The sequence below is a fragment of the Crocodylus siamensis genome, chromosome 8 (assembly GCF_052110815.1).
Source record: "Crocodylus siamensis isolate JL-2025a chromosome 8, ASM5211081v1, whole genome shotgun sequence".
NCBI classification, from domain to species: domain Eukaryota; kingdom Metazoa; phylum Chordata; order Crocodylia; family Crocodylidae; genus Crocodylus; species Crocodylus siamensis.
In genome coordinates, this window is record NC_143402.1 from 41,099,270 (window position 1) to 41,109,221 (window position 9,952).

Here is a 9,952-nt window from a genome sequence, read left to right on the forward strand (position 1 = left end):
GAGCGGGGTGGGGCTTTGCCGCCGGAAGCGGGAGGAAGGAGCGGACAGCGCCGCCGCGGTACGTAGGACGGGCGGGGCCGGACCTGGAGCGGGCGGCGCCTGGTTGGCGTGCCGCCCCGCTGCCCCTCGGCTCAGGACCGGAGCGAGGTGAGGCTGAAGTTGGTTCCTTACTCCCGGTTCCTTTTTCCAAGCCCATCTAGACCCAATAAAACCTTGTTATTAATGAATTATACATCCTAAAGACAGAGAATTTCATTAGCAATGCATATGTACTAATTAATATGTAAAATAATATCCCGTATCAAGTACAGAGCACTAAATGAAGGTCAGATTAGGATGGGATTATGGGGCAAAATACTTACTGGGCCACCCCAAATTTCATGGCGATGCCACTGCGGGACTGTCCCAAAGAACCCTGACCACAGTACTGTTTGCCCCAAAGCACAGTTTGGCCATGCCGGGCTGCCAACTAACAGCCCCCGTGCCCACTAAGTATAATGACTTGAATAAGGAACTGATTTTCGGGCTCGGATTAAGGCTAGAAAATCTGCCTGGGCCACCCATCAGAATACCTCAGCGTGACTGGGGGACTGTCCTGGTCATCTGTGGCTAGAGACTTGCCCAGCCCAAAACACAGTTTGGCTATCTATGCCCGGGTGCCAACTAACAGCACCCCAGCCACTGTGCTAAATTAATGGCCCTGAATAAGGAATTGGATTATGGGCTGGGATTATACCCAGAAATCCTTGTTGGGCCACCCCAGACCACACCTCAGTGGCACTGGGGACCCTCCAGAACATCTGTGACCAGAGACTTGCCCAGCCCAAAGTGCGGTTCAGCCATGCCAGGCTGCCAACAGACAGCACCCCAGCCACTGTGCTAACTGTATGCATCTGGATAAGGAACTGGATTTTGGGCTGCGATTATACCCAGGAACCCTTCGTGGGCAACCCCAGACTAAGTCTCTGTGCCACCAGGGGATGCTTCTGGACATCTCCAACCACAGATTTGCCCAGCCCAAAACGCGGTTTGGCTGTGCCAGACTGCCAACAGACAGCACCCCGGCCACTGTGCTAAATACATGGAACTGAATTAGGAACTGGATTTTGGGTTGAGATTATGGCTAGAACTCCTGTTTGGGCCACTACACAGCATAGTTCTGTGGCACCAGGGGACTTTTCCGGACATGCCTTGCTCTGTCCAGAGCGCAGTTTATTTGTGCCATGCTGCTAACTGGGTGCCACATCACACCTCTTAACCACCAGGAGGCTCTCCTGGACATCTCTGGCCAGAGACTTGCCCAGCCCAAAGCGTGGTTTGGCCACGCCAGGCTGCCAAATACAGCCCCCCAGCCACTGTGCTAAATATATGGACCTGAATAAGAAACTGGATTTTGGGCTGGGATTATGGCTAGAAGTCCTGTTTAGGTGTAAAAATTTACTAACAAAATCATAAATAATATTGTAGCAGGCTCAGTGCTTCAAGGACAGGCTGATAAGACACAGGCCTCGTCGCCTTGAAGTCTAAAGCAGAGATAAAGCTCCCCCCCCCCATTAGTTAACACGCAGCCAAAAACCAGTTTTGAAACAATTAAGAGTTTTCCCACACTGACCTAACATCTTGTTTTCCTTCACAGTGGAAAATTCCCACCTGCACACGCATCTTGTCTGTAAACTACAAATCGCCTCTAACAGTTTTATTCGGGGCCTCTGAGTTTGTTCAGAGTGCCCAGCATGCTGAATAAATTTTGAGACAGACAGCGACTCTGGGTCTTTGGGAATAGCTCTGCAAGGGGTCACAAACTCCTCAACAATTTTGGCACCCCAGATGGGACCCCTTGTGTGCTGACCCGGCTGCTTGTCATTCGGACCAACCTTCCCAGCCGGCATAGGTGAGTTTGTCACCATTCGGAGGGCTTGGTCCGGGCATCGGGTAAGTGGGGCCTGCCGTGAGGGGTAGCTGTTCTCAGGAATTTATAGACCAGAGTGCTTAAGTCTCGGGATGATGGGACAATCGGCTTCAAACGTCCCACCGGGATCTCCTTTAGGGAGGCTTCTCCAGGTTTGGGGAGAAGGGAATCTGCTGGTGCAGTCTGGCATGGGCAGGAAGCGCGCTTATATTTTGTGTACACAGGAGTGGCCTGTCTTAACTCGACAAGGTGCTCCGGATAAACAGTGGCCGAAATTTGGCTTATTTGATCGGTCTCATTTGGCATTCCTTCAAATGGAATTGGTAGCTTTAAAACCTCAACAGATGGATTATTGGTACCTGTGGGCTGAATTAGCCGAAAAAGCCCCAAAACCGGTTCTTTACTCTACCACTCCACCTCCTTATGATCCTCCGATTTCAGTCTCTGTGGAGTCTGAAGATGGACCTGAGCCTCTCTACCCTGCTCTCCCTGTCCCCAGTCAACCCCTGCCCCCTGACAAGAGCGCTGCAGCTCCCCTGGCATCAGCGCCGGCACCGAGCTCCGGACCCCCTGCCTCCAGAGGCTTTTCTTCAGTCTGGACCTGGAGCCAGGGTCCTGTGGGAGAGGCATTTCCACCCAGCCAGAGGAAGGAACACCCGAATGCAGTGGTTCAGGCTCCTTTGTGAACCTACCCGGTCCCGTTTGTGGATGGCGGAGGCCGCTTCCAGGTTCGCCCTACTCTAATTCATGTGCCTTTCACCCGAGGGGACCTCCTCATTTTGCAACAACAAACCCCCTCTTTTCGGGAAAAACCTGATGAAGTAGGATGGACTATTCGGCGCATAGTCCATACTTATGACCCTTCTTAGTCAGACATGCAGGAACTCATGGATACCGTGCTGACCCCAGATGAGCGGGCTAAAGTTTTAGACTGTGCCAGGGCTGTTGCCTCAGCAGCAAACAGAGGTCCTTGGCCTTCTAATGAACCTAATTGGAATTACAACACCCCCGGGGGAAGGGCATCCCTGAGGGAAGCCCGGAATGACTTACTAGCAGGCTTTGATGAAGCGAGTAAAAAGCCCGTGAATTGGGGAAATTCCATGCATGCAAACAGGGACCCAAGGAGCATCCAGATGCCTTCTTTACCCATTTGTGTGAGGCAGCCAAGACATACGTTCGTCTTGATGTAGATAAACCAGAGCATGTGCCTTCGCTGGTATCAGCCTTTGTAAACCAGAGTGCTCCCGATATCAAGGAGCATTTCTGCAAGTATACTCCAGGGTGAGAAGGAAAGAGTATGTTAGAGATAAGAAACATAGCAAGCTATGTGTTTGATGGGAGAAAGGAGAGGGAAAGAAAAAAGGAGAAAAAGGAAGATTTTAAGCTAGTAGCTGCAATGGTTGAGGGAACAATGCACAGCATGTCGGGAAGAGGACAGAACAGGGGAAGGGGCCAGGGAGGGTTTCAACGAAGGGGATTAGGTCAGAGAAACCAGGGCAAGGGGTGGTCCACAGTTCAAAGGGCCAGCGAAGTATGTTACTACTATAAACAACTTGGACACTTCAAACGAGAGTGTCCCCAGAGGAAGGGGATGAACATCAGAGCCATCTCAGAATGGGGGCCCCCTCCAGACCAGTGACGCGAGGAGCCGGTGTCAAAAGCTACTCCCAGGAAAGAAGGACTCAATGACCCGACTGACTACCCTCACCCAATCTGCCCTGTGGTAACTATAAATTGCAATAAGAGTGACCCTGTTGCCTCAATTCAGGTAGGAGAACAATGATATGATTGTTTAATTGACACCGGCGCTACTATGTCTATGTTATCTACAACTCCTGAGTGTGCAGGTCTAATTGAGGAAGGAACGGAGAATGTGATGGGAGTGGGGGGGCAATTGTTCAAAACTAGCAGAAGTGCCCCTACTCGAGTCCAAGTGGGACCCTTGTCATGTGAACACTCCTTTTTGTTGTCTGCCCATGCTCCTATGAATGTATTAGGACGGGACTTACTGTGTAAGCTGAGGGCCACTCTACGCTGTAGTCTGGAGGGAATAACTTTAGAATTACCAATTGACAAACTGCCTTATTTCGCCAGGGCATTGGTCTCGGGGGGCGGGGAGAGAAATTTACCAGTGGAACTACAACGATTGCCAGCGCCATTGTGGGGCTGGAAGTCCACTGATGTAGGACTGCTGAAGTCTGCCACTCCGGTTGTTATTCAAACCAAGGGGGGAGTCCCGCCTTGCGTGCCTCAGTACCCGCTGAATAAAGAAGCAGAAGAAGGTTTGCAGCCCCTTATAGATGAATACATCAGGAAAGGGATTTTAGTGGAGTGTCAGTCTCCTTGCAATATCCCCGTGTTACCAGTCAGGAAACCTAAATTAGGAAAGGATGGCAAGCCTGTTTATCGTTTTGTGCAAGACTTACGTGCTATTAATGATTATGTGATTCCCAGAGCTGCCGTAGTTCCTAACCCTGCCACTATTGTTACCTCCATCCCGTGGTGGGCCACTCGATTCACAGTAATTGATTTGTGTGCTGCCTTCTTTTCAATCCCAGTTGCAGCCCAGTCTCAATACCTTTTTACCTTCACTTAGAAGAGAAAACAACATTTAACCTGGACACGACTTCCCCAAGGATACACCGAGAGTCCTACTATCTTCAGCCAAATCCTGATGAGAGACTTACAAGGTATCATACGTACTTCGGATACAGTGCTTGTACAGTATGTAGATGACCTACTACTAGCATCACGGACTCAGGTAAACTGCCGGACGGACACTTTAAGACTATTAGAAGGATTAGCTGAAAGAGAACATAAAGTATCTCCAGGAAAGTTACAATATTGCCAAAAGAAGGTTACATACCTGGGGTATGTGATCTCAGAGGGACTGCGGGAATTGTCTGATAAAAGGGTAAAGGCTATAAAAGACTTGCCAAAGCCCACCACTAAGAGGCATATGCGAGCCTTTTTAGGAGCGGCTAGATTTTGCCGGCCGTGAATCCCTGCTTACGGAGAGATGGCTAAGCCTCTGGTACAGACCACTCAGAAGGGAGAACCTGAAGTGGTTCAATGGACCCCCGAGTTAGACCATGCTTTTCACCAAGTTAAACACCAGCTATCACAAGCCCCTGCTTTAGGACTCCCCAGCTACGAAAAGCCGTTTGTGTTGTTTGTCCATGAGAGACGGGGAGTAGCTTCAGGAGTTCTAACCCAGAAACTGGGACCTCAGCTACGCCCAATCGCTTATTACTCTGCCACCTTAGATCCAGTGGCAAAGGGGTGGTCAGCTGTCTGCGCGCCGTTGCAGCGGCAGCACTGCTTGTTGAGCAATTGAAAGAGCTAATTATGGGGTACCCCCTCAAAGTCAGGGTTCCTCATGAAATTGAAGCCCTAATGACTAAAGAAAAGACTCAAGCCTTCTCTCACCAGCGTTTAGCCCGGTATGAAATGACTGTGCTAGCTGCTGAAAACGTACGCATCTCACGCTGTACTAGCCTCAACCTGGCCTCGCTTTTGCCTCATCCCAAGGATGGAGAGCCACATCACGACTGCTGCACCGTCGTTTGTATGATGAAAAAGCCCCAAAACGACCTCACTGATGTGCCCCTGAACAGTCCTGACTTAGTCTTCTATGTGGATGGGTCCTCCTACATAGAAGCTGGAGTTCGTCAGACTGGGTATGCAATCATCACTGACTTCAACATCGTTGAAGCAAAGCCCTTATCTCCCTGGCTAAGTGCACAAGCAGCTGAACTGATTGCTTTAACTCGTGCATGTAAACTGGCAACCGGGATGACTTTAAACGTATACACTGACAGTCAGTATGCATTTGGAATTTGCCACTCCACCGGGCAATTATGGAAACAGCGAGGCTTCATTACTTCTTCCGGAGCAAAGATTGCGAACTCCACTCAGGTTTCTGAGCTCCTGGAAGTCATCCAGAAACCCAGACAGATAGCCGTAATACATGTTGCCGCACACACCGGCGGGAGCACGCCTGAGGTTAAAGGAAATGAGCGGGTGGATGCTGCTGCCAAAGCTGCTGCTCAACAACCTCTAAGTCTCAACGCCCTTGCTCCTGTGTGGGAGACACCCAGAGCCTTGAAAGGATATGAGCAAGCGTGAAAAGGAGAAGGAGAAGACTGGAAACGTCTCTATGGGGCTTATTCAAAAGATAGACTGTGGTACACTAGCGATAACCGCCCCATCTTGCCTAAAACATTACAACGGCCCCTGTGCCAAATAGTCCATGGGCAAGGTCATTATGGGGCAACTGCCATAGCTGAAACCATTCTCCGAGTTTGGTTTGCCCCTGGAATACATGCAGTGGCTAAACAAGTGCCCAGCGTTCAACTCTGGCCCAGAGAGAAAAGCCCCACCTGGGGGCCGACCTTGGGCATATCAACCATTTGAGAGATTGCAAATAGACTTCATTAAACTTCCCTGGTGCCGAGGATACAGATATGCCTTAGTAGTGCGAGATCAGCTCACCCATTGGGTGGAGGCGTTTCCTGCCACCCATGCCTCTCATCAGCAAGTCGCTCAGGCACTTCTAAAGGACATTATTTCGCGGTTTGACATACCTCAAGTCATTGACTCAGATCAAGGAGATCACTTCACCTCCCAGGTCTTACAAACAATTTACACATGGTTGGGAATCACTAGGCAGCTTCACACCCCTTATCACCCTTAGTCATCTGGAGGGGTGGAAAGGGCAAATCGGACTCTAAAAACCCTTCTAGGCAAAGTATATTCGGAAACTCAGCTTAAGTGGCCCGAGGCATTGCCCCTTGCACTGTTTGCTATGCTAAACACGCCTAGAGCTGATGTTAAGATATCTCCCTATGAGCTTTTGTTTGGTCATCCACCCCCCATTACCCGTGGTGTCCTTCCTCCAGCTACAGGATTGCTAGCGGAGGATGAGAATTTAACCCATTATGTGATTTCTTTGCAGAAGCAGCTTACTTCTTTACAGCGCTGTGCTGCCGTTCAGCAACCTGTACCCTTTGATTGCGAGATACACCCCTTCAGTCCCAGCGACTACGTGTGAGGCCATGTTCCACAACAGAAAAGTTGCCTGGAGCCAACGTGGGAAGGACCATACCAAGTCCTACTAACCACCCACTCCATAATCAAAAGCGCCGAAAGGAATTCGTGGATCCATCACACACACGTGAAACCTGCAGTGTTTACCCCAATGAAACCTCATCGTGTACCTCCCCTTTGGCTGCAGAGATCCAACAATCAATGGACAATATGTGCCAAATGTATTAGAAAGTGATCCCAGCCTTTGAAGGCCAGGATCAAAAGGGGGAATTGTAGTAATTTACTAACAAAATCATAAATAATAGTGTAGCAGGCTCAGCGCTTCAAGGACAGGCTGATAAGACACAGGCCTCGTCGCCTTGAAGTCTGAAGCAGAGGTACAGCCCCCCCCATTAGTTAAAACGCAGCCAAAAACCAGTTTTGAAACAATTAAGAGTTTTCCCACACTGACCTAACATCTTGTTTTCCTTCACAGTGGAAAATTCCCACCTGTGTGCGCATCTTGTCTGTAAACTACAAATCGCCTCTAACAGTTTTATTCGGGGCCTCTAAGTTTGTTCAGAGTGCCCAGCATGCTGAATAAATTTTGAGACAAACAGCGACTCTGGGTCTTTGGGAATAGCTCTGCAAGGGGTCACGAACTCCTCAACATAGGCAACTCCATGGCATATGTCTATGCCACCAGGGGACTCTCCTGGATACATCTGACCAGAATCTTGCCCTGTCAGGAGCACAGTTTGTGCCAGGCTGCTACCTGGCAGCTGTGGTATATGGTATGTACCTTTAAAGGGCCTGCAGTGGAACGTTCTAGTCTTTCCCCAGTGCCTTGTGGGTGTGGTTCATGGGTGGTAGGTTGTAGTTCTCCCTGCAGACTGTGAGCATATGAGTTGCTGAATCCTGTTCCTAATAAAGGTAAAGCCGTTTACCACCGCACCGGTCTCTGCTGAATGCTGACTCAAGGACAGAACCCCAGGGGCATGGAGGTCTGAGAGAGTGCCCCATCCCTGGAACCCAGTGGCCAAGGACAAACACTACATGATGTCAGAAGTGACCTGTCTCTCAGTGTAGTCACCAGCAGCCCAATTAAGGGGGCTACAGCTTTCATTCAAAAGACAAAATAATAATAATGGAGCATTTCAAACCTCTACCAGCATTGTCCTTCACTGGAAATCTTGGGGAGAATTGGAGGAGATGGGAACAGAAGCTACGATTATACCTTGCAGTCAGCTGAGCAAGAGGGAGAGAACTATAAAATTGCAGTCATGCTTCACTGCATGGCGGGGTAAAGCCGTAGCAATTTACAACAACATGCAAGGAGTGTTTGCAGACCCTAGTAACAAAACCATTATATTGGTGCTAGCAGCATTCACAACCTACTGTGAACCCAGAAAAAATCTGTTTTTGAAAGATATCAGTTCTGGCAACTTAAATACAATGAGGCTATAGGCATATATGATTATGTTACAGAGTTCAGAAGTAGTATAACAAGAAGCTCCTTCGTACCAGCACCCTCTCCCCCATTTTGTCCTGAGTATTGGCAGAGACCTAGCACACACATTGCATTGCAAGGTTCAGAGCTAGCCAGGAAGCTGAAATGGCTTTCTATAGGAGAAACCTAGAAACTACATCTACATATCAATTGAGTTCAGTATCACTAAAGAAAACAACAGAACTAAAATATCCACTTCAAAGACTGTAAATATATCCTGGTGTGAACTGTCATGGAAAAACATGTGTAGACTTTAGGGTCAGGCCAGTAGAAGCTTTTATTCAGAGCTACAGCTGTAGGAGAGAACTCAGAGCAACATGGATTCACTAAGCACCCAGGGAAATCTTTTCCTTCAAGCAGAATCATCCAGCTTATATACTTTCAAACAGCCTTTACACAGGACATGATTGCATAGTCAGTTTTCCTGAGCAAGCAGTCAAAGATATCAAACACGCACTTTCTGTCCTCTCAAAGGCAACAGACACATACTTCTCTGCTATCTCAAGGCTGTGGATATGGGTGAAGTAGAACACTGTGGAATACAAAGAACAAACGTTTCTTTCTGTCTTTGCTCTAACATGCAGAGCCAGCAATTTCCCACTTAACTGTCACGGTCATCTTACGACTTGCAGTTTAGCTTGACCAAAGTTTAAGGCATCCATTTTGTTTGATTCCACGCAACCTAACTCACTGTCCCATCAAGCCAAGGAACTGTTGCAGAAATTGCTGCGGTTCGTTTCTCGGGAGGCGAAGAACTCTCAGACACACGCTATTAGCAACACAAAAGGTATATTTGCAAATAGGGTCAGAGCGAAGACAAAAGACCACACTCTGCCCCCGGGGAAAACTTCTCAGCGGGCTTTATCCCCTCTCTCCTGGGCACGTGTGCAAAAGCAGGAACTCTTACAACTCATTTCCGGTTCATACAAACATATATGAAATGACGTCACGTCATCCGTCGCATGTGTATTATAATTAACTACTTAAGTATGCGGGGCGGATAGGCTTATATGCATTAGCTAATTACGCATGCTTAGAAAGCTCTTTAGGTTACCAAAAGTTCAAATCCTCTCTGTCCCAAGGACAGGATCATTAAAAATTGCAATTACTCTTATCTACATGAGAAAATGAAGAAAGCATGAAAGGGAGTGTGATTTAGTGTAACAAAGAGATAGTAAATTTGCAAAACAAAGAGAGTGATACCTTAATACAAAGAGCCCTTGGTAGTTTCTCCTCCAACCTCCTCCTCCCACCAGGGAGAGCTGCCAGCTGTGCTGTTCTAACAACACTATTCATAATGCATTTTTAATAATATTTCTAACAATATCCCCCCTCAAGATGCTTTCTGCTCTTTACTTCATTTAGGCAAATCAAGATAATTACGAGGAATTTTTCTGAGGACCATGACTTTTGCTGCAGTCTGTGCTTTCAGAGGGACTGCTGCGACCTGCATCCCTTCTACTGTGGTGGTTATCAATCTAGTGAGACAAGGAATAAGGCAAGGG

The 9,952-nt window shown here is 48.3% G+C and overlaps 1 long non-coding RNA gene across 1 annotated transcript; it reads left to right on the top strand.

Moving 5' to 3' along the window:
• Window positions 1-8: 8 nt before the first annotated feature.
• LOC149858322 (uncharacterized) lies at window positions 9-9,138 on the top strand. The gene is made up of 3 exons (XR_016444020.1): window positions 9-147; window positions 1,637-1,891; window positions 6,867-9,138. It is a non-coding gene; the product is annotated as an uncharacterized LOC149858322 (long non-coding RNA).
• The last annotated feature ends 814 nt before the right edge of the window (window positions 9,139-9,952 follow it).